This window comes from Aethina tumida, chromosome 1, assembly GCF_024364675.1.
Source record: "Aethina tumida isolate Nest 87 chromosome 1, icAetTumi1.1, whole genome shotgun sequence".
Lineage (NCBI taxonomy): Eukaryota > Metazoa > Arthropoda > Insecta > Coleoptera > Nitidulidae > Aethina > Aethina tumida.
Genome location: NC_065435.1, coordinates 52,319,555 through 52,346,133, shown reverse-complemented (window position 1 = coordinate 52,346,133; position 26,579 = coordinate 52,319,555). Strand labels below are relative to the sequence as shown.

Sequence of the window (26,579 nt, the reverse complement as noted above, 5' to 3'; positions counted from 1 at the left end):
TCAAAAACAATCTTATCGTCAGAAACTAAAGTCAACCTGGAAGAAGAAGAGACTTTCTAAAATTAGTTTAAGGTCTGTGAGAAGATTAGTGGATGGAGATTTGTTTGACCTCGAAACCTACAAGACGATCCCAAACACAAATCCAAAATTATAAGGATTGTTTAAAAAACTAAAGTATCTATGTTTTGTCTCATCTGTCCCAATCTCCATATATTAATTCTATATAAAACATGGAGGGTCACGATTATCATCAAATTTAAATGAATTCATCATAATGATTCAAGAACTTTGAAGGAAATATAGACTTGTATATTTAAAAAATGAGTCGGATATTATACAAAGTGTTAATATTAAATTAAATAACATTTAATCGTTAAAAATCACTTTCAAAATTAAAGTTGCTGCATTTACTGCTTCTGCTCCATTCAGAAAAATATATGTAACATTTTATAGAATAAAAATATAATAGTTTTTATAATACCGCATAAAACAATCGTAAATTAATATTATTTTAACAGTTTACATTAAATAAAAGAGTTATGGCTAAAATATTAAAATAACCAATACTGTATATTAATAAAACTGGTAGTGATATTTGTACCTGATTGTAAATAGTTTAATATTAAAAATTTAAACTTGAAAGAAGGAAATTATATTGGAAATTGCTGTTTGGTTTAATATTGCGGTTTAGTTAGTATTATACAGTCAAAGTGATCATCCATTAATGTCCCTAGTAAGAAGACGCCGGGGACTTCGTCAATTAGCTCTCCTTTGAACAGGGACAAATTATCAGACTTAAGGAATAAAAGAATGAAGTGTCGGTCTGTGTCTACTGTCGTCGAGTGTCGCCAGAGTCTCTGGACGACCAAGAGGTACTACAGAAAGGCAAAATTAATACTTCATACTAGGAGTGATTTGGGAGCTATCTCTTATAGAAACAGTTTACTCTTTGGGTTTATACAAGGCACTGTGGATGTTCACCTGTGTGTACCAGAATTTGCAAAGGTCCGTAGTAATATCTTACGTTAAAGATGTCTGAGATGCAAGATAAGGGGCCATTGGTCACCCCGTTCTGTCAACTTTTCAATTGAACATGTGTGGAATATGATATGAAGAAAGTTGAATAACCTTTCCAGACGATCAGAGACCTCGAAACAATTGAGTTAAGCACTTCGATTGAAATGCAATGTAAAATAGGGTATTTTTTCTTAGAAACCTAATCCGCAATTGTATTGTTATATGATTAATAAATAAATATTATATAATATTAAATAAAACTTTTCATTTTACATTTACAACCAACTGAATATTAAATTAAATTACATATTTCATTCGGTGGTTTGGAAATAAGTGTCAAATGGTATTCAACATTATTGCTTTTACTAAACGTGGAGAGGATTTCGAAGTACGCTATTAAACCGTGAACCAACTTATAAATGCAATAACTTGTTAAGTTATTGACAGTAAAATATGTAGTTTTAAATAGTCCTTCACATTTATGTGTAGTACAATGTATTTAGCCTTCGTGTGAAAAGTAACCTCTTTGAGACAAAAGTTTTAAATTAAATTGGAATTGTTAATGTATAGGGCCTATTACTGACAATAAGACAACAGGAACATTTGAAACTTCTTCTTCGATGTAAAGTTCTTTAAACTTTCTCCTTTAACTACTTGTAAGCAATCTGCAACTAAATAAAACTATTAATATAAAGGTCCTTTAAAGTTTTACAGTTAGTAAATAGTTAAACGTCAAATGTTAGACTACTGATTTCAAATTAATTTTCTAAGTTGTACGAGTATTATATATTATAAATTTTGATTTGTTCAGCCTTTTTGCAACAGGTATTATGTAAATATCTTGTAAAATTTCAATGAACTTAATGAATATTAATTTTTTTGCCAGATCAGTTGATCCATACAAATTCGCCTCCTAGAATTTTTTTGGCTGAAAATGAACATAAGAAAAATTGAACTTATCGATGACCCATTTTTGCCTGACCTAATATTTGCTTTTGGGTAAAAACCATCTTGCCTTGACCTTTTCAGTTGGGATAAATAAAGCGACGTGATTCGGGTGTGTTTGTACTACTGTAATAGAGTTAAAAGTTTTTGCACGTCACACAATTGGAATCTTAATTGGACGTGACACGATTTGTTTTCGATCGGGTTGTCAGAGAGCACTCCGACATCGTCGAATTTCTTGGTTTTTGCGGTAAAACATTACTGAAAGGAAATGGCGTCACAGAAAATAAGTCGTCAATCTTGTCGTTGGCAACACTGGCCCTGCGACGATTACAGTAACCGAAACGGTGGGGGATCGTCATTAAAATTAAAAGGGTTTTCAATGCCATTAATCATTACGACCAAACGAATCTTTCCACACATTCGATCCGGTTTCTTCCTGTTTTCTTAATTGATAAACTTTCCCGAGCTGCATAAATTAAGTCGGTTAATTATACGGAAATCTATTTTTAATTGGCTCCCGACCGTTTCTATTCGGTCGCGATTAAGAGTGGGGGTGCAGAAGAAAAGATTGCCAAATTGGCGGATTTGATGGATGGTAATGATTTTGAAACCAATTAAATTTTGTAACGAAGTAATTAAGACTGAATTGAATAAAGCAAAAAATGAAAATCTTTGCGAAAACAATTTATGATCTGATTATTACGTCGACGCGTCGGCCGAAATAACAAAAAAGATTTAGTTTCGGGCAGATTCATTAACCCGTTCCGACGGCGTTTCTAAATAAAAAATTGCCGGCACATGGTAATGATGTCGGAACGAGATTGTTTATCAAAATTTGTTAAATGTTCGGAAGCGGAAGCAATACATAATAAACGTTTTGGATACGGCCCCGGGGAAGTTGGAATTGCGCGTTTCGGCACAAGAAGCGGAAATGACGGCAGGATGAAACAGGTAAACTGTTGCCATTAGCCCAGAATGCAAATGGGGATGGATTTGTTTTTGCGGGTTGTCAGCGCTGTGTGACAATGTTTTGTCTAAATTGAGCTAATCAATCGTGTTTTTTGACGGCCCACGCAACAGTATTTCTTTGTGTCAACGTTCGAATGGAGGAATTACGCAGGTTTTAGGAATACTTGATCTTGTTCGTACTATTTATCTTTTTGACACTTGATTCGGATATTTGCTTGAATGTTCCATTCAGGATATTCGGATAAATTCGTTTTTATTAGTCAGGCTATTTTATTGATTTTGTTTGTGGAACTTATGTGGCTGAGGTCGTTAGCCTTAGTGCAATAAAATAATTTGTATTCTACGAACTCTCAATTCAGTTTCAATTACATACACACATTTGATTTACTACGAATAGCAAAACATACAATTTTATTTGAATCTTTTATGCATCCAGCCATTCCGTACGATAATTTTCTCTTCCTATATCTCAAAAATATTTCCACTTTATACTTTAGAAAGTTCTGTAACTTTATCTGTCCCCGGATGACAATATTCGCAAAAGTGCTCTAGTAACATAAACCGAAACTTACCCGAACGAATCAAGCCCTAAATAAAAACCGCATAATAAATGCCTGTGAAAGTTCCATCTAAAAAGCTCAGGAATTAGCAAAGGAGGCGACGTCATTGTCAAAGTAAATTCAAGTAACTTCGTTACCGATTATTAACTACTAAGACAAAGGATTTTCCATGTTTGCCGTTACGTAATTTTCAGGACGGCAGCGGCAACATTATTATCTTGTTAAGTTGCAACGACTTTTTTTGTATTTGCCTCCGCAGACTGAGCAGGAAAGAAAAGATTTGTTGGATGGAGTTTGTAAACGTTTGCAAAGGCCACAAAAGGAATGTTCCTCCGAGGTTTTACGTAACTATTTATGGTCGGAAGACATAAATATAAAAATGCGGAAGTATCTCAAAAATGACAAATATGCTAAATTTATTAAAATACTAACTCTTTTTTCCGCTTGGGTCAAATTAAAATTAGTGGTTATTACTTTGACTCCTTTTGGGATTTTTCTTAAATTATATCTAAGGAAAAAACATCTTTGACAATTAAAAATGTATTGTCGTTATCATATTTATCTGGACTTCTCCAACCAAAAAAAAAAACTTGCCATAAACATGGAAAATGCTGGAAGCGCTTAGAAAATAAATCACAGACTTAATTAAAATTAGCCCCGATTAAAAGGTGATAAATTAAAAAACTGACTCATGGGAATTTTCCAATGCAGAAAAAGATGATTTATTTTATAATTTAAATTGCGATAAAATTTAGATACACAGTTCATGTATTTTTTACTATTCAAATTGCCAGCAATTAAACGTCGCTGGTGACTGTATATTCCAATATAAATGGCAATTAATTAATTTTAATATGAATCAATCAACGACAAAACGTTCTTAACTTCCATTACCACCTAATAGATTTAATTATAGCGGTGGCGAAAAGAGTCCTTTATAAGGTTCCTTACAATTACCCCTCACAAAACACGGATCACAACAAGTCTCCGAGATTAATTACAACGTCATCCAGGAAACAACTCATGGGAGATAAACAATCGTTTGTATTCCTCAAGTGAATTGTGGACCGAAGTTTTCTTGTTGTGTTTTCTCGCCGAAGAAGTGCGCCAAAATAAATCTGCCGGGAGGAAAAAATAATCGCGTTATGGATTTAAACAAAAAGTAAAAAAAAAATAACCACGCTAATTGATATTCCGGAGGCGAGGCCGGCCATGTACCGCCATCATTTGGTTTCTCTGGCTGCTGCGTCTGTTTAAGATTCAGAGCTCACCGCGACTTTTGCAGCCTGTCAACGAAAATTGTGCTTTTAAATGAATTCTGGAGAGGAAAAAATAATTCTACATATTTATGAATGGACGATTGGTGCCACTCCTTTATGGAAATTACGTTTCACTTTACAAAGAAAATTTATCGCAGGCATCTTTCCGATTTTAATCGATTTATTTTGAAAACATCCATGTAAATTTAAAAAATATTGTTTATTGTTCGGGGCGTGCTAAATTGGTTGAAGCGTCGGTCTCTTGGTCTCTTAAGTAATCCGTTACAATTTTGGATTCGCGTTTGGGATCGTTTTCATGTTGAAACATATTTATTAAGAACATCATTTCTTCAATATATGGAAGGAAGGTGTTGTTTAATATATCCATGTACATGAATGAATCTAAGGGGTCCTACACCAAAAGTATTGAAACATCTCCACAGCATAATTGAACCGCCATCAACGTTTCACAGTGGGCATAACAAACATTTGTGGAATTTTGTCCCTGTAAAATGTTTAATATAAGAAGATCCATAATTTTTTTAGTAAATTAAATTTAGACTCGCCAGTAAAAAGTACTCGTCTCTACTGTTATGTGGTCCAGTGAATCTGATCTTAAACAAGTCATTTGATTGACTTATTTAGCCTCTTACCATCGCTTCTTGTTTCTCTCCGGCTTGGTAATGCTGAATTATAATTTTTCTTATATTTGCACTTTGACCAATAATTAAATAATTATAATAAACAAAAAAATGTTACTAAATAATCGATATAAATTCACAATGAATTATGAAAGACCATAAGATAACAACCTTTATGATTTTATCCATTGAAAAATAAAAAAGTACGGAATTTTTTAAAGAATAAAATTATATTGACCGTTGCACAGTAGGCACAACAATAACAAACCAAACAAAACAATAAACATTATAGGTACTGGCATTCAATTTAAGTAATAGTTAAGTTCATAATTTTAATAAATTGCTGTAATGGTGGCCACTACTGCATATCACTCCTAGTTATGCTTACATTGAAAAAAATACTATTGACATATTTTAACAATTGATAATTTGTTTCATTTGTTGAAACAAATTTGCTTTATTTGTTGTGAGATTTGATCTAATCTTCTTATCCATAATCTCTCACAAGTTTTCTTTTGGATTAAAATCGGGACATTGAGCTGGTCACTTAAGATATTGATTTTTTGTTGAACAAACCATTCTTTAATAAGCTCAGTAGTGAGTTTAGGATCCTTATCATGCTGAAATATAATTTTTAAAGACAATTCCCATTCTCAACAGGGTAGCGTCACATATGTTACGATACACAAAACGATCCTTTTTGCCTTCTATTTTGTGAATCAACCCCATACTGCAAAGGGAAAAACAACACTAAACCATAACACTGACACTTCCATGTTTAATAATTGTTGTAGCATATTTTGGATGAAATCTACTACTTTTAGGGCGATGAACTGTTTTCTGTCACTTCCGAAAATATTAAACTTTGACAAAATCTAGCTGTCCAGTTCAGATGCGTATGAGCTTCCCGACTTATTTTTTGAAAGACAAAATGTTTTGCTGGACGTCTTCCTGGTAGTCCTGCATCCACTACCCTTGTAATCGAACTAATTGATTTCTCTCCTAAATCTCTTAAAATCTGAGTTGCGGACATCCTTGTATTATTTCTAATAAGCATTTTTATGCGACGATCTAATGCTCTGGAAGTTTTTTGTTTTATCCACCTCGTTTTTGATTCTCCACAATTCGATGAATTCAAAACCTTTTAATTGTGTTTAATATCACTTGTTTTAACATAAGAATCTGTTTGCTTATAACTTCCCTATTAAATGTGTGGGTCATAAATGAACTAAGAAAAATAAAGTAGCCGGCATAAATAAATGTTTTATTATTTAGTTTATAAACATTTTTTTTAATATTTAAGTTAGTCACTCTAATTTTGTTCGATACTGTATTTCTAACAATCAAAACAATAAATTTAGGACACCCAGTTTATTTTGTAACCTATTCAACGGTACGTCACAACGTGAGTATTTATCGTATGGCCGCAGAATTACATTAGTGCTTTGTGAATTATGCAAATTTAGCAAATATTTTATTGTACAAATTCATTATAAATTATGGTAACATAAATCTATTGTAATTTTAATGTAATAGCATATAAAAATAATAAATACTGGACAAAAACAAACGTTCCAGAATTAAATGATAATGAACCGTATAAATAATTAATGTTTATAACACATACATCTCAATTAGTAAATGTAAAACAATTTAATAATAATATTTATATTGTTTCATGTTTACATTTAAAACAAAAGCCATCACTGATCAAGAGTTCTAATTAGGAAATTACAATAATTATAATCGTATTTATTGTATGTGTATATATAGAATTTCTATAAAAAAAATATTGGCAGAAAATACTCGAAGTTAACTAAATCATTTCATAAATCAAGAACAGAGTAAAATTAAGAACATCAATGTGTTGAATATAGTTGTTGAAACTATTCAACGATTTATAAAAAAATTAAGTGTAAATATAAATATAAAATATTTATTACACATAAAACATGCTTTCTTGCATCGTTAACCGCCGTTGCAGATAGTCTAAGGAAGATTTGATATCTGTTGATCTGTGTTACCTTTGAATCGTGTTATTCAAGCATTGTAGTTTTCAAGATAAATAGTTATCATTGTATCAAACATAATGTTCCTTGCAGTCATATTATACCTATAAAAGATCGTTCCCGTTCGCTTTGTTGGAAGATTCTGTAAGGAAGACAAATCTGCTCTCGTTTTTTATGCAGTGAATTCATCTTTCTATTACTTAAGCATCTTAAAAGCATCGTGATAAATATAGAGTAATTTATCCTCAAGACGCACAAAATATAGCCCGTTGAAAAAAAAAAATAAACCAAAAAGGGAGTAATTAATAGATACTAGTAGATATGTTATAATAATATATGTCTGTGATATATTATGGTTAAGTTCCGAAGAGGCAAGTGCTCGTAACAGTGATTTATGGCCCCAACATAAACTTAATCCAAATCTTATTTAATCACCACGGAACTATTAGCTGTAAGTTTCAGTTTATTTCACTTTGTAACTAAACACAAGCTTTCAAATAGACTACGTAGCTGCTTCTAACATTAAAGTTGGTGCGAAAGACTATTTTTGAAGTTTGTAAACAAAGGTATTGAGGCATATTGATGGAGACAAATCCAATAATGATTTATTTTTTTTAAACAATTCAAATGTTAAACTGGTTTCCGAGATGAGTAAAAAAAGGTATACTTAGAACTTCTGCAGTTAGAAATACGTTTAATAATGTACACAACGTCGAGAATGGCTTTTATACTTATTTATTTATTTGTATCGCACAAAAGTGTTCCCAAAAAAAGTTCAGTAAACTTCTGTCCAATTTCTGATTATTGCACCGAATCTAACTCAATTATAAAGTTTCCTGTCAAATAAACTCGCCATTTTGATCAAAATAAATAAAGAAAGAATATCTTGCAAAGTTATTTCAGAGATTGATTTTTCGTCGCAGACAACTTGTTTGTCGATTTGTAAGACGAAAATAAATTTAATTCCTATGTTTCATGTGTTTTAAACTCGCTTCGATCTGTTGATGGAAACACGATCCGTTCGTTACATTGTTTTTGTTATTCCGGAGACAATGTATATAAATTATCCGTTAAAAAATAGTTCGCAAGGTTAAAATCAAATCGGGCGTTATCTGGATGTAAACCTTTGTTTTGGAACTTAAAGGAATGTTAACGACGAAAAGTTTAACCGTACGTCAGTACTTGCCGGTAGTTTTAATCTCACGCGAGCCCAATGGCACGAAATCGCCGAAATGGTTAAGTAATGACTTAAAGGACAACCGGAAGTCTGCCATTTCGAATACATTTGTAAACGCATCGCGAACAACAAAAAATAATGGTACTGGTGCAATTCACTGTAATTTTTTCCGCTGCAACGGAAGATCATTGTATGCGAAAAGTTGCAAAAGGAGCAAAAAAAGCAGCATGATAAATCACTGAAAGATGATTTAAATTCATCACACGTGCCCTATTTATAATCTTAAAGCAGGAAATATTTCAATACCTCAGCGCGACCCTTTCTGGTGCGGTGCATTAACATGCACTATTGTTACTAACTTCTTGTTCACTGAGTGATATAAAGCGGTGGTTTTCTTGTGCATGGAAGTCGCCATTTTTCCATCGTTTTCTTGCCAGATAAAGTCGTGACAATTTTGATGCGGAAGTTTTATCAATTTCCTAAAAATGTGAATTCGCCGTATAAATTGTGGAACATTTTTCAAAATTTAACACGGACTTTTTTGTATTACTATAAAATATTATGTCATATATTACGAAATCTAACGAAATATATTGTTTCACTGACTTATTGGGCCTTTAGTTAATTATTTTTGAAATATGTTTTGAATTTGTGGTGGTAATAAATTTGTTAATAATATTACTTAATATTAACATATTAGAGATAATCGAAATCGATTGTTTGTTAATGACTGTTCATTTGAACAAACAATTACATAAGGCTAATCAATAATCATGGCATATTATTTAGAAATAAATGCTTTTATGCGTTTGACAGAAAAAGTCAAATGATATGTTGTAAAATGTTTTAGATAGGTGAAATTAACATTTTAGTTCTGATTGAGCTTTTTATAAATTATTGACGTCTGTAATGTTACATAAATCATGACGTATGAGCTAATCTATGTATAAGTCACTTATTAACAATTCGTTTTTGTTATTAATTTATACGATTTATTCAAATTAAATTTAAATGAGTGAGAAATCATTTTGAAACATAATCTAGGGATTTTAAAGAGTGTATAATCGTTATTACATGAGGTTTAGTTTTTTGTTAAAAATTCCTATTTGGGATCTTGATGAACGGATTGGCAAAAGTTCTCTTTATCTTGCCTGTACAATTGTGATGGATGTGTTTATGTGTTTCAGCGGTGAAATGAAAGAGATGCCCAATGTAACTTACTAAATACCATCTTATTTGATGGAGGCGCAATTGTGATGTGGGGAGGCATTTCATTAACAGTACGTAGCGACGTAATAGTGTTAAATAATCACAAACTTAATGCTGAGTGTTACATTTTGGACATTCTGGAAGGAGATGTCTTGCTATATGCTCCTCATATTGGTCCACTTTTGTTACAAATGCAAGATAATTATTGACAACACACAGCTCATGTGATCTTCTAAAATTAATACTATGGCCTGACTAGCCCGCAGTTCAGATTTTAATCCAATCCAGGAACTTGGAGAAAGTGGATAGAACTGTGATTTTAAGATGATAGACGATGTGTGTAAATAGAGGTAGAAATAATCAATATTAATTGATATTTCCCATTTTCAGAAAAAATAATAATGATCAATTATCATATTAAATATAGAATATTTTAAATATAGATAAATTATAAATATATTTAAAACAAATTGTCGTCATGCAAAACGTTTTATTACCACATTCTTAATCAGGTAAATATTATACATAAATCAGTATTCAGTTTAGGTTGCTATCCTAGAAAAATAATTTTAATACTCTGTTGTACTGACGTTTCATTATATATAATTTATTCCCATTTAATTTAATACAAACGATAATTGCAGAGGATTTATCACAACAATTTCAAATCTCTGATTCCAATTATTATTTAATTGTATAATTGTTTGAAATTATCAATATTTAATATTATACCAACAATATTAATATTGACAATTTATTATAAGAAAGAAAAAAATATTTACTCCATCAAGACATCAGACGAGTATTTGTTTGGTCCTTTTTTATTGTCGATTTATATTAAATCAGTGAATACAAATAGAACTGGTAAATAACTGGATTATGAAAATATGAGTTTTGTACAATAATAAAAAAAATTATTAAACGAAGGCCGAGGCAATTGAAAATTAATATTGCTGCCGTCCATAAAATATGGGCTATTCAATCCAGTTAGACGGATTTAATCTTATTTAGCTTATTTCACATTCCTTTGCTGCATCTTATTGCTGTTATTAAAATTTCTGTCCGTATTCGAGATAAAAATAATAAAACGGCCGCAGGAAAAGTTAAAATTTGAAATGTTTTGAACTGACATGTTTAAAAGTTATTAGGTGGGAGAGTTTAATTTTAAGTCGATCATTTGTGACACCCCGCTTCTCGGTTTCTTTGCGTAAAATGCGAGCGTGAATTCGAATACCTTGCAAAAATCCGCTTAGCTCAATGCCAAATGCAATTGCGGAATTAGCTAGTAAGTGCCACTGACACATATAATAACACGCCGTGTGCTATGGAAAATATCGAAAATATATTCGGAACGGCATGCGAAACTTTTTGCTGGCGTGTTACTGCTGAAGTTTAATTATTTAGTAGTATGCGCCGAAACAGCGGCTCGAAAGTTTTAAAATGGATTTGCGCTTTGTGTATTTAGTAACTGCCTAGCAAATATTATTACCATTACGGATTATATATTTACCTAAATTAAATGTGTCTGGTTCAGTTTGTGTCAAGTGAACGAAAACGACAAGGGGCTATTTTTCTTGCGTAAAATTACTTTTAATGACCCCATCTGTACACTTGGTTGTTACATTAAAGTTAATCTTAATTAGAACATTCAGTAAATACAAGAGAGAATTAGGCTCCACAATAAATAAGTCCTCCATTATGGCAGCCAAAGATATAGGAAGAGCGTGTACGCGTTCAAACATATACATAATTAAAGTTTAGCATTAAAATGCTTGTTAAAACTTATCGTGTTGTGTTTTGAAACTCATGTAGCCGTCAAAGTTTCAAAGTAATGTGATACATCAAAATTATGAATTTTATCATCAAAATACAAATCTATATCGGTGGAGGTAACACGTAACAAGCACCTACTTACAGAAATTGATGTTAGTTTTCTATTTACATTCTTTTAAACTAACTCTTTTAAAACGGAATCAATCATTTATGCAATAAAAAAACAGTAGCTATTGTTAAATCTAACAGAAGTTGAAAAAATAAATCAATAAAATATTGGGTGGGAAAACAAGTTTGTTAAACTGTTATTTTCATTGGAACTTTTTTCTTTTGTCGCTATTGTGTAAATCAAATAGAAATTTAAAAAGTAATGTTTTTTCTCTACTTTCCACTGTGTTTTGGTTTGGCTAACATTATTATTTCTTTTGCTGCCAAAAACTGTGAACATGTGTGAGATAAATAAATACACGTTATCGTCACAATTCACTTTATTATTTTAGAAAATGGCAAACTCACTGTAGATGTTCATAAAATAATATGCCGACGTTACGGCTCGTAGGCATATAGGCAAATTTCTAAATTCAAATTTTGATTCTGTTATTTTTCTTAGATTCTCATCATTATCAATCAAATTATGAACGATATTAGGATGAATAAACTATTATAAAATTATTGATAAACATGTTAATTTTCAACAATTTCTATATATAGTTTTATAATTCGATTTTATTTATTATAAAAATAAACATTTTAAATATATTAAATCTTTGGCAGAGTTAAAATTGTATTTTTTTGCTGAATTAATTTTATCTGACCTACAAACTAATGAAATGAAAAGTCTAGAAAATGTGAAAATATTAAATAATGAGCTAACACATTAAACCGCATTATTATATTAGTGTTTATTATACATATTCATTCAAATAACGTAATAAGGTATAATTTTAATAATATTAACTTCCTTAATAAAATTATGTACCATACAATAGAAGGTCCTCGACCATATACCGAGAGTTAAGATGGCTGTTAGTGGGTCTAACAGTAGTGTTTCCTCAGATAAATTAAATATTCTTTCTAATATACCAATTTAAGGTTCATTTAAGACATTTAATTATTTACTTTGATAACATTTACCTCATTCTATTGTAGCAGTTTGACTGATGAAACATATTTAGAATAATATTAATAGCTTTTGATGACTTCTTAATTTTAAAAGGAAGGTGCTCCTCATCTCAATTTTCCATTTTTTCTTCAGTTGTCTATGGCAAAATACATATCTCGACATTACTTGGTCGTTTCTATTTACATTTCTTGTAGGAAATTGAACGCTCTACAAAAAAGGTATTTTTTTTCATAACACTTATCGTTTAGAAGAAACGGGAGGTCAAAGTTTGAAAAACTTAACAAACTTTCAGATTATTTCTTTTACTTTTATATAAATCTCTAATAAATCATCTATGTGATTCAAACCGTGTATTTCATAAAAGGTTTGGTAAATTTAGCAGATATAATGGATTTTATTATGAACATTAAATTAAAATTATTAGCAAATCACTTCCACTTGGTTATATTATTTAATGACCTTAATAAACTGACGTCTGGCTAAAAACTCTTTGTTTTATGGAGATAATAATTTTTTTTTCATTTAACAACCGTAAATATGGTATGAGAATTGTTTTTATTTGTTTTTTAAAACTATTTTGTAAGTTATTATTTGTGTGTTGCAATATAATTTTTAGTAATTCCCCTTCTTGCAATAAATTATTTACAACAGGGTCACATTTTGTTTAACCATTTTTTACTGTAACAACGACACACTGAATTAATTAAATTCATGTTCGCTGATCAAACGTAATAAATAAAAAATGGCAAAGGCTGAACTTGCGCAATATTTTATTTGAAACGTTTCGTAGTCCTGTTGTATAAATTTGTTATCGTACCGGAACCGGGGATATGCAAATAATACCAAGATATTTTATTGTTTGCAAAATATATTTTGTTTGCCAAAACAACAAGTGCAGAAATTATGTACGCAGCTTTATATAATACATAGTGCTCAGCATGTTTATTTTGTACTATGCAAATTTTTCAAATACCATTAAATTTTACAAGAGAAATTGAATATTTTTAGCATAAATACATTTTTAAACATATTTCCAACACATGCTGTAAGTAGAAATCCGTTAAAGTCAACTAATACATTTTAGTGATCTGCAAATTACGGATTAATAGTATTTTTACACTTTACCCACAGAAATGGAAACGGGCGGAGTAATTGCACGATTTTTCAGCGGTTCAGTTGACATTTAAATGCAAGATACGACAGGATTCCGCGCTCACGGTTTTATGAGCCAATTTCAATTCTCGTAAAAATATAGTCGCGAAACATTTGTAAAACCCCGACCCCCGGATATACTCGCACAATCCATTAGTTTTATCCGTGATAATTTAGCGAGATTTACGTCTGCCTGGGCTGTCCACTGTCATCCACTCAAAATCCATATTCCTCTTCAACTGGGTCACGGGACCATTTTCACTCGCTGGAGTAATGGAAAAGTCCAAGGAGTCTCGTTTAAGTTTTATGGACGCATTAGACATGCTTTAAAATTCGCTTTAAACTTGCCGGGGCATAATTTTCACTGAAGTATGGCCAATAAATTTCAGTTAGATTGCATTTAATCGGAATAAAATTAAATGTTGTGTTATGTCGCCCGAACTTTTAAGTTATGGGACAAACGGAAAGTTTTCCGTTCGGAGATCACCGCAGCGATTCATGGGTCACTAATGAAATTTGCCTGAAATTGCTGTTTAAACATTTATTAATGCTGCAAAATTGATTGGTCGAACGAGGATGTTTTAATTTCAATATCAGTTTATCACGAGATAAAATTGTACATATTAAATACCGGATTTATATTCTGTATAAACACGAAATTCACGAGGCACATACAATTTCCCGTAGCGAGAACGCAATATGGCAACAGCACTCCATCGAGGGTTAATACAAAAATCATTATGCACAATTGGGAGACAAATAGATGAACAAACTACTTTATAATTAATACACGTTTCCAGTTATCCGGCCGCAGGAGTTAATGGCACAAACACGATATGATGTAAATACACTGTAAAATTTCAATTGCAATAAATTTTAAGTTGAAAAGCAATTCCGACCGCACCGCGTATATACATACATAGCGTACTGGATTCTGGCCAATCAGATAGGACCTGACCCAGAATGGTAACTACAGTCCCTGTCCCGGGAATATATTATCCAAGATGAACACAGCCAATTACAGGGTAATATTTGTTAATGCCCGAATAATTATGTACAATTTTTAATGTCCTGGGATTCGATTGATTTGGATTCGGAATGCGTCGGTGCCATAAATTGAAAATTATCGAATGATATTACATACGTTTTAATTTCGTTCGTGTACATATATAAATATTGTTTTAATAAAATATTATTGTTCAAACACAGGTATAATTAATGATAATATAATGATATATAATATGAATTATGTAGCTAGTATAAAATTATACCAGCATTAATACTAAATTACAATTTGCTTTCATTTCAGCCGTTAAATCATTAATTATAACACAGATATGTTCAACATAATCAGCTAAATTTCCTATTTATTTTTAATTTGATCTTGCTCGTACAAAGAGAATAAATTTGAAGAGCACTTTCCAGATAACAGATGCATAAGGCCATAAAATTTAAAAACCGATAGTGGGGACTACTATCGATAAACCCACTCATTAAAATCTGCTTTCCGAGACGACAAACACCGTTCGCTGATCAAACCGATCGTTTTGTAGTAAAATCTCAATTTTTAGACGCATTTTACGGCTCAGTTCGGTTTACTGCGCATAAATGTAGAATGGTGTTATGATTTTATAAGGATATTCTGATATGACAAAAATTAACATTCACACATGGATTATATTTGTATTAGTAAGACGGTATAAATGTTTAAAGGATAATATTGCATATTATTTCAAGTTTTGCACCGTAAAATTTTTAACTAAAACCATGAAGAAAAGACAAATTTACACTTCATCTGAATACGTAAACTCAATTGTCGGCAAACTTTACATTTCCTAGTAGTACATTTCAGAAATATTTTATTTTCGTATATTTCCTTATAAAAACTGCAGCCATATTCAGAAGTTTGTAAAAGTTCCAAAACTCAATAATTCTTGGATTGCAGAGTTCAAATTCTACTCTTCTTTAACTTAAAATAGTTAATGATGCTAGAATAGTTTTAATTTAAATACGAACAACCCCTGTTTGTATACTATAATACCAAATGCCAAATAACAATTTACCTTTAACATTTTTCTTTATATTTATCATATTATGTTCGTCGTTAAATTCAAAAGGTAAAAGGATAATAAATTACGCTTAAAGGTCGAGGGTCGAGTTACAAAAATAAGACAATTTCATAATATTTTATGTCAAATTGAATTATCTAATTCTCTAATTTGATCACATAAACTAATTTTTAATATAATTTATTTCCATTCAATTTATGCAGATATATTCTACCATAAATTAAAAAATAATAAATAATTTAGCTGTGTTCAAAAACAAGAAGGCTTATTCCAAAATTTTCCATATTAAAAATATAGCAAACAATTTGTACATGAAATACAAAAAAAAACGCATTACATATCGTAAAATAATGCAATTTATGTGGCAGAAACTGAAAGGGATTTTGAACCTGAAATAGAAAAATAATAAAAAAACAAATAAAATATCAAACATAAGAGACCTTTTAGAAATTAGTTTTTAGGAAAACAGTCAAAACAGCTAATGTGTTTTGAAGCATAAAATCAAACAATGAAAGTAAATTAAAAAAATAAAACAAAATGCCTAAACGACCAGCGATTAACTTTCTAAACCTTTATTTAAATATCTTCAAAAGCCAGAAAGAGTAGAGTAAAAAGAAAGAATTGAACCGAATAACCTAACCTGACTCAAGTAATTATGAAAATGGTTTGTTTTATGTGAATATTTAGACTTCAAGTCAAGTTCAAATCAGGGTGGGACATAAAAACTTGTGGCGGGGGGTTTAACAGAAAGTGTTCAGATTAGAAACAAAATCTCATCTTTCAAATGAGGTTAACAAATCGATACTGGAAAAGTATTGTGAATCTTAGACAGAAGTTACTATGCAAGGAAACAAGTGAAGTAATCAAAAGCTTCCAATGACATTATGCACCAATTTACGCCACATATTCAATAAGTAATTGGCTCTGGCGCCTCAAACCTGTGTTAAGAGCGCTAATGTTAATTTGCGTCATACTAAATGAGCACTTGCGGTTTAGCTTTAATGGGATTCCAGAACCGATTTCGTGCATACAGAAATATAAAATTGTTAAATCGTTTCCTTTTTGCTTCCGTATGATGGGAACTATTACTAAACTCCTGGCTTTTGTGTTGATGGTATTTCTTATAATATGTTATTATGCAAAATTGTTTTTGGAAACACGAAAATTTCTTCCCACATTAAAACGTTTGTCGCGTTTCTTATTAATAAATGTTGTTTTGATAACGGCAAATTAATTAAAAGTGTCTTAAAACAGTTGTACATTTTGTCTATACCCTTTTATTTTCCTCTCTCGAGGTTTCGTTTGGATCGCTAATTGATGAAGGGGATGTTGTGAAATACAATTCCTTAAACTCTTTAAATTTTAAGACATTTGACGTTAATTGGATCCTGGATCTCATAAAATAAACAAAACTACAATTTCAAATTAAGGAAGCTTATCCATTGTACTGTGCAGCACGTGTATGTGTCTAGAGATATAAGAACAATTTAATAAATCAATAGTATCAACTAGTTATAGTTGTATAATTAAAGTTTGAAAGTTGGGTACAATAAAAATGTTTATTTTACCACACAACAGGCTAGAAACATGAAAATAAATATTCACTCGATTCTATTTGCTGAAATTAATCAAGCCGAAACCGCAATGAAAGCAGCATCTTGGTTTGTTTGTCGGTAATTGTAGTTAAATCACAACGACAGCAGAAAATGTGATGAATAGCCCAAACAAACAAAAAAGCCCAGGGTTTTGTAAATGGATTAAGGCCTACCTACCGACCATTATTTACAGAGTGTAGGAAAACAATAGCGGCAAATCTGCTTTAACTGCGTGTAAATCTGTAAATCAGGATCCAGTGTGCAGCTACATGGTTATAATGAATTGCGTTTAACATTCAGGCAAAATAACCATCTGTCATCAACCGCTGAAACAAAAACGATTGATTGCAGACCGGCATATACATGCACAAGCGGATCGGACAGATCCACCCTCGTCTGAAAAGTTCGCCTGGCCGCAAATTCACTTGCCAATACCTGCCACATCGGTGGCCCTACACAGAAAATTACTTCATACGCCGCACTCAACGGCTCATTGTATTCAAAAAATCCATTAGTTCGACTCCACCGACATGCATCCGCTTTCTTCATGTTTCATTGGGCCAGTATCTCTGCCAGTCTGGCCGCCACCGACCGTTTTATTGCTATGGATTAATTGCTACATTTGCATAATCTATGGTTTTTGCTTGGAGTTAATTGTCCAACTACCTTTTTTTCTTCGAAAAATAACTGCAGTACGAAGGGAGCAAAAGGTGTAGTTAATTGATATTTAAGCCATAAAAATTAACGTCATCTATCTTTTTTTTTAATCTGCGACTCTGCAGATGGAACAGCTTCTCGAATGTTGATTGATATGAATTGAATTATTAATTATTACGAAGGATCACATAATTATTATACATATACTTTGGCAGTGAAAAAGTTATGTACCATAATTATGGTTCGTCTATTTATACTGTATTTACTGGTTTTCATGATACTAATTGAAAACTGCTTCATAACTACCATTCTAGACAATAACGAAAGAAATTCTTTTTTATGAATGCAAGATTAAAAAAGATAATAGTGTAATTCCCAATCAATTATAGTATAAATATAATAAAGTCAAAGTACGATATTTTAAATGAATTGTTTCGATATGTTTATACTAAACAGTAACCATCTGCCTTATCTGCTTAGTTTCATCTAATTTCATATAAACAATACACATTCACCTTTTGTAGTATCAATAAAATATTTTAAAAAGAACATATTTATAACTGGATACTTGAATAGTTTGTTTCTTCAATTCCATTTACCACCTGCGTCTGAGCGCACAAATGTAGGTCAATATCTACATTTTACGTTTTCAGTCTCGCAACTCTAAACCAGAAAACTATCATTTATTTATTTTCATATGCATTAATGTTCCTTACGCTACTGTTTTAACACACATTTTATTTACTGTACAATTTTATTGTCATAAAATTCTGTCATTTGTTTTGTGTGAAATTTATGAGAATCAAATTAGTTGTTTGACCTAGATCCAGAACTAGAAACTTTTTCATTCAAAATGTTTACGTATAACTAAAACACACGCATGCATAACCTGGTGTAATTTACATTAATAAATATTAAACAAATCCAAACAAAATTATATTCATCCACTTGTGTTAATATGCACACTATTACTAAATATTATCTTAAGCATTAAATAGAACTGGCTTAATGTCGTTTAGTAAATAGATTCAGTGGTAACGACATTCTTTTATTCTTAATTATATTTTTGTTTCAATTAATGCATCACTGTGTAATTTATGAATTTTAGTCCGGTATGAAAATATAATACAATCTCCGGAGATACACATGCATTAATATTCTGACCATTTTAAACCATTTTAATTATGTAGTCCGGTTGGTTTAGTGTTCTATTATTTTAATACCCCGAGGCCTCGTTTCGTTCAAATACGATATGAGCTCAATTAGTGTTATTATTATAAAGAAATGCTATTAGTAGCGGCTCAATTTCGGCTAATTACACATCAAATACAATATCAATATTTAGGGGTTAATTAATTAGCCATTTGTATTTCACTTTACGCCAATTGCCATATTTATACATATAAATTAATAAGCACATCTAAATTTAATTATAAAATGATTCATTTCACTGCATTGTTGTGCAGCTACTGTAGCCCAAATAATTTACCTCATTTCTCATTAATTAAAAAATAATAAAAAAAATTATTTATATTATTATTAAAAATGTTCAATTTTGACCTATTGCGGATCACATTCAATGGACCACAGAACAGTGGGGACAAGTAGTAGTTTTTAGTGACCAGTCTAAATTTAATTTATAAAAAAATAATGATTTTGCTTATGTTACACGTCGTACAGGGACAAAAAAGACATAAAAAGTTTATTAAATCCATAGTGAAATATGGTTCACAAATTGAACAGAAATTCAAGAAGCTTGAAGCAATATGGACTGGTCATAAATTCTGAAAATGGTCCAGTTTATGTCAGGGAGATTATATATATTATTATTATTATTTATAAAAATATAAATTATATTATACAAAGTGTTAATGTTAAATTATATAACAAAGATTTAATTATTAAACATTTCTTTCAAAATTAAAGTTTAGTAAAGTGTTTACAGTATCTTAAATAATATATACTTACGAGACTAATTTTTGTTCCATTATATAAAAAGTATATAAAAAATATGTTATTTATTGATGAAACATGTCACATTAACGATGACTTAAAAAAAACAGAAAATTAATCATTTTTAATTTAAAATTTGAGTTGCGGTTAACTTTGGCTTTTCCATCTCGTCTTCGATTATCCATGAACTCGATACCCTTCAATTGTTTTTGATACCACTTGTTTTGATACAAGAAACTGTTGGCTTATAACTTTTTGCGATGTTTCTGAATTATAGGCCACAATAATTTTATTTTTTAAATTCGTCGACAAATGTTGACCACTAGGCATTGTCCTTAATATTATTACAATATTCATATATGAAAGATATAAATGCGACTGAAAAATACTCGAGTCGCTTTAATTTTGTCGCGTACATTTTTTTAGGGTTTTAGAAATAATTGAATAAAAACAGTTGAACTGAGAAAAATAAAGTAGCGGGTATAAATAAATGTTTTATAATTCAGTTTTCAGACATTTTATTTAATATAGTAACATTTTATATAATATTTATTTATTTATTTATAATATTAGCAGTTTAGAGTTATGAATGAAATATTTATCATTTTAAAAAGTTGCTACAACAATGACCACAACTAAACTAGAATTTGTAGAAAAAATATTCTGACCTTATAAAGCTAACAGCTAATTTTACTAAAAAAAGTTCTTTTCAGTTTCCTAAGAATACATATTATATTTATATGTTTATCCGGAGTTTACTTCAGTCTCTAATTTCACATGATAAACTTGTTGAAAATTTACGCTTAGTTTCCGGCCCCGTTCCGAAAGGTCTGAGCGAAGTAGTTTCCAAAATGTACATTAAGTATTATAAACATAATTGCTTTGGCATTTCCACACATTTTACACAATTGTAAATTATTGTTACATTCGGACTTGAACATATTAAATGTTCACACACGTTACGAGAAATTGTTATTGTTAATTGCTACATCAAAGTTTGGTCAGACTTTCACGGCACATTTTACATAAATTTGGTCTTTCATGAGATGTGAGTTATATCGCTATGTAGCTGATACTGGTAAAAGTGTCCAAAGTTTTAATTACAATAAACCTCATTAGGAGATTAAATTTTACATTAGTGCGTACAACTTTATGGGCCGAAATTTTGTAAAGTTCGGTAAAGTTACTCCTGATATAAATTTCCTCAAAAATTCCTAACCGAAACACAACCGACCACTGCCGGAAATAAAATGTGACACACACACACACAATAAAGTAAAATTATTGTAATTACTTATTCTGAAATTTGATTTCAGGCCCTGGCCATAAAAGCCCGTTTCGACGTCAACAACATTCTGCACAATAAAGAACTTTATTAGCCGTTCGGTGCATGTGGCTGGTAAATCAATTTTAAAAATTTAGCATATTCTATGGGTGGCAGAGAGTTAAAAATATATTTTTATGAGACCGATGCGAGAGCTGCGGTAATGCCCCAGGGAATATGCAAACGCCTGTCAGCTCCGCTAAAACATAAAATATTCTTAATTTGATTAAGCTCTAATGAATTGCCTTTTTATATTTTAACGATGTCAATCACGAATTATCGAAGCTTTAAAGTTTTCGATCGGTATATCGACGATACACGATATTTCTGATTATTATCGATTTTTTTATACTCTATTATCTCGTTTTTCTCAACAGTGACTTTACTGTTACAGTGATATGGTTTGTTAAACTGAACAAGTATTCCATATCTATAGTTGTTCGGGTTTATTGGTCGACGTCTGTTGGAATTATTTTCTAACGTTTCACTAGCACGAGTGGTTAGCATCTTCAGAGGTTTGATTTGGTTCGTGTCACTTGGACAATTGATGTTCTAGAAATTTCGTTTTGTTTGTTGGAGCAAATATTGTGTATCAAATGTTTACAAACTGCTATTTAGTAATAAGTTAATTAGGGAAATATTTGCAGTGGCAGTTATCCAATTATAGATGTTTGGTCTATGCTCGAAGACATTCATATCTATCGCAACCTGTTAAAGTGTGGCTCATCAAATTTAATAATATCCATAATGTAAGGTAAATCTCTGTTGCATTTAATTTACCGTTTCTACCACAACAAAGCTCCCACATTCGACACAAGCGTTATCCAAACCTCATTATTGCCAACTATAACAGCATAATTGACCTCACTCCTGCAAAATCACACAATTGTGTTTGAGGGTGTAATTGAAATTTTGTTATAAGCGTACATGCACCACTGATCAATGTACATTGCCATGGTATCTTTCTAATTTGATGTGTACATACAATATTCGAATTAGGCCAATTAAACTTGCAGCGTCTTTAAACGAATAAAAAAATTAATTACATCAAATGGGGTAAAATAAAAACGACTGGGGAAGTTAACGGAGACGAGGTAGGAATATGATTACATCCCAATAATAAATTTGAAGCCGAGGATTTTTAAAGCCTGAACGTTAAACAGTTATTATTCAGGTGCAACATTGCCTGTAACGAAACTAACTAAAACGGGGTTACGATACAGGCAAAAGTTACATTATAAAAATGTAATAATGAAACTTCTTTATATTTTCTACCTTAGTATTTTTATCATAAATGTACGACACGAAAACTGGCTTTCGCAACTTGGAAAGGTGTGTTTTATGAAGGGTAAATATTGAACAAGCCAGAAAATACTGTTAAAAAGTTCAATTTAGTAAATTCAATACCATTTAGAGATCTGGCGAACTTCCAACTCACACACCTACCTTTCGTCCTCCAATATTTATAATATTTTATTTCGAGCCTATTTGTGCCCGGGAATAAATGTAAAACCAGCCGATGCATAAATGAATAAGTAAATATTTGTACATATATGTACACATTTGAAACAGAACGGTGCATCAATAATTGTGCGCCATAATTTACTAAAATGGGTAGTGGTCGTTATAAAAATAGACTTGGCAAATGTTACAAATAAACAATCCTCATAATTGTGTACTGTGTATAATGGCGGAAAATAATATGAAGAACAAGGTTTCTACATCCACAGCTTATACGAAACTTTACATTCTGGATCCCCGCCAAAGTAAACAACAATTAGGTAATCTAAAATATGTGTGAACTTAGCGAGACTTAAGGCCCTTGTTTCTAATACACATTTGATTTATTCGTCTAATCTTCAAGTAAATTTTCTTTACATACTTTCATTATGTTAATTTTGTGCATTTATAATATTAGTTTGCAGATTTTCAACAGTGTCATGCGTATTTTCAAATAAATTTCCATGGTAAAATTTTCGTACTGTTTGAAAATGTTAATGGTTATATAAAGTTAGGTGAGATTTTTGAAATATTCGCAAATTTATGAAAGTGGTAGTACGTGTAGTCACATAATTGGCCTGTAAAAATGGTATTTTTATGATAATTTGCTTTATTTCTTTTCATAGTGAAAACATAGACATACATTTTAAAATATTGTATGCCTTCATAATTATAATAGTTAAAACAATTATTTTTTCGGCTTTTCAGATATTTTTTAACTTTTAAGTATTAAGAACCAAAAATCTTTGTTACAATTTGATGGAATAGACAATTCCTTTGTGAACATTTTGGGCTCTAGTATTAGTACTGGACATTTTTTTTACATTTTTTATGAAAACCTGTGAGAAAACCCTTTTTTAACAGAAAGACGAAAGCATAATTCAGATAGTATTCGATATGTGAGGCGTGCAAGTATCAAAAGGTCCAAAATGGGAATGCTTTTCTGGCAGTGAATTTGGTTCTGTATTAAAAATAAATGGAATTATGGATAGATACCAGTAATTAGAGATTCTTAGCAATATTGTGTTACGGTATGCGGAGGAAAATTTAGTTCAGTTGTGTCAGTATGAAATTCAATTCCCAGGCATTACATTAACAACCTTATTGGCTCTATGAAAAGGTAATAAAAAATAAAGGATATGCCACCAAATATTAACATAATTTAATTTAAAAATAAAAAAATATAATTAGTTTCTTTACTTTTGTTCGCCCATACTAAGTGAATTTTCTTTCAAATAAATATTTGATCATGAATGAAATTATTATCATATATTTAAAACTTTGTGTGTTTTATTTTGACATAAAATAAATCAATTTGTCATGTTTGTATAAACGAAAAATTACAAAATAAAAATGTTTTTCTAGTATTGCTTCGTACTGTAGATACGAAATGTATTTTTAAGAACATATTGACACATAGAATATAGTAATGTAATGAGTAATAAATTTTTAATAATTAACTCTCCTGTTTCCAGAAAGTATTATCTGAAGACCTTTAAACAAACGTTCTTTAATATTTTAGTAAGACAGTTTCGAATAAATAATGATACTGAAATGCAGAATTACTAATATCTAAAGATTTTAGTATTTTATTAGACTGGGATTTGTATGGAGATGGATTTAATATCTCTACTTGTTTGTTTTAAATTATTAACTCTCCTTCTCTCGATAAGAGCTGGATTAGCAACATTCATGAACTTACTTTGATCTCTTTTCTTATTAGCCAAATTGAACGTATATAATATTCTGATCTTGTTTATTGAGACAGTAATTTCATTGAAAAAAAAATGATAAAATTTTTGGTAAATCTACCTATCAAACAAATAATTATTGCATGAAAATGTAAAAAAGTTTTTATTTGATTTAAGTTCAGTTAGAACATATATAACATTTGGGCTGAAAAGAAAAAATCTTTTTTTTTATAGAATTTGATTTGATTATTCAATATTGTTGCCTTCGAGGGCGATACAACGGTTATAGCGGTCATACAATTTTTCTATACCATTCTTATAGTACGATTTGTCTTTAGCCTCAAAATAGGCTTCTGTTTCAGCGATTACCTCTTCATCAAAATTTTTGTCCAGCGAGCTGACTGTCGATTGGATTCCGGTGTGAAATGATGGAATTGTCACATATCGACGCAAAAATTTGGGGTTATTACGATTGAACAGCTCCAAACACTGCTCAGAACCATCAATTCGTTGTTGGTTTTGGTCGATTGTGAGCTCGCGCAGCACCCACTTTGAACAGAGCTTTCGCATACCCAAATATTCATTCACGATATGTCCAACACGTTCCTTTTATATATTTAGGGTCTTAGCTATCCCAATCAACTTCACTTTACGGTTTCGTCGGTAACAGCCTCTTCGGGACGTCCACTTTATACTTAGCAAACCACTTCTCAACGGTTGATTTTCCTGGTGCAAAGTCCGAATAATGTTTATTAAGCCGAGCCTTGGCTTCAATCGTATTTTTTTTCGCCAAAAAGCAATGCTTTATTAACACATGAAATTCTTTTTTATCCATTTTTTCAAATTAACAAAAGTTGCTTCACTCAAAATGCTACAACTCACAAACTAATAGTGGGACAGCTGTCAAATTTATACACGTGTTTTTGGAAGATTAGGGCTAACTGAAAATCATATAGATTTAATACTAGTAGCGCAATTTATGTGTCAGCCTACGAACTTTTCAGCCCACCTGTTATACTAAGAAAAGCAGTATAAAATACTTTTTCTGTCATTCAGTCATTTTACACCCTTACTAGATACTAAATGCTGTTTGATTCTTAACGTTCGAAAGTTATTAAATATAAATTATTCATAATTACTGAAATATCAGTCATAATATTTATACAGATTGAAGAATAGAATGTAAAAAATGATTTTTTGATTATATTCCGAAATATTAAAAAAAAACATTAATATTTTCGAATTTTACGTAAAATTTTTGTAAAGAAGAGTTCATTTCCTCGTGTTACGTTGTTTCCCATAAATTAGTATTATTTATATTAATATAAAAAACTTGTTGTTCTTGTATAGTCACATAACTATGTTAAGAACTAAATTTATTTGTAATAGCTGACACACGATAATATCTATTATTATGTATGAATAACGATAAAATACGAAAACAATTCTGACATTTTCTATTGTCATTAAATGTTGAATTTCCACTAAAGTAAATGACACTTAATAAATAGACGGTAGGCCTAATCAGGCGTATTATATCAAGCTATAAAAATTGCCACGAGTGCAGATTAAAGTTAAATATTAAAGTCGCTGGTGAATGAAAGGGATTAAATTACTTAAAAAATCGGTTTAAAGTGTTCAAATAAAACCTATATTTGAATTTTGCAAACTTTTCAAATTTACATATTCAGAATCTGATATCCTTTTAGTCCGTGACTGCCGCAACGTAACTTCTCTACAATGAAACTGAAAATTTCTCGCAAATGTGCATAATTCTATAACAGGAAACAATACTGTTTGCTGTACATCGAGTTTTGTCCACTAAAAGGTGTGAACTGTATTTATCTAATAACGGCGTTTACTTTAATTCTGAATAAAATTTAATTCGCCTGATTCTCTGCATATTAAATTAGTACCGAGTCTGTGTATTCTGCACTGAAACAGCAGTGACAC

General features: G+C 30.8%; 1 protein-coding gene across 4 annotated transcripts in view; it reads left to right on the top strand.

The window, feature by feature from the left end:
• Window positions 1-26,579, top strand: part of LOC109594497 (hemicentin-2) — a 300,510-nt gene that overhangs the window by 71,808 nt on the left and 202,123 nt on the right. The window contains exon 1 of one of the 4 annotated variants that reach the window (XM_049961989.1): window positions 23,202-23,216. The exons of the other annotated variants lie outside the window; for them this stretch is intronic. The gene's annotated coding sequence lies outside the window, so the exon portion shown is untranslated. Of the gene's footprint in view, window positions 1-23,201; window positions 23,217-26,579 lie in introns of those variants that run through there. 4 annotated transcript variants of the gene reach the window in all.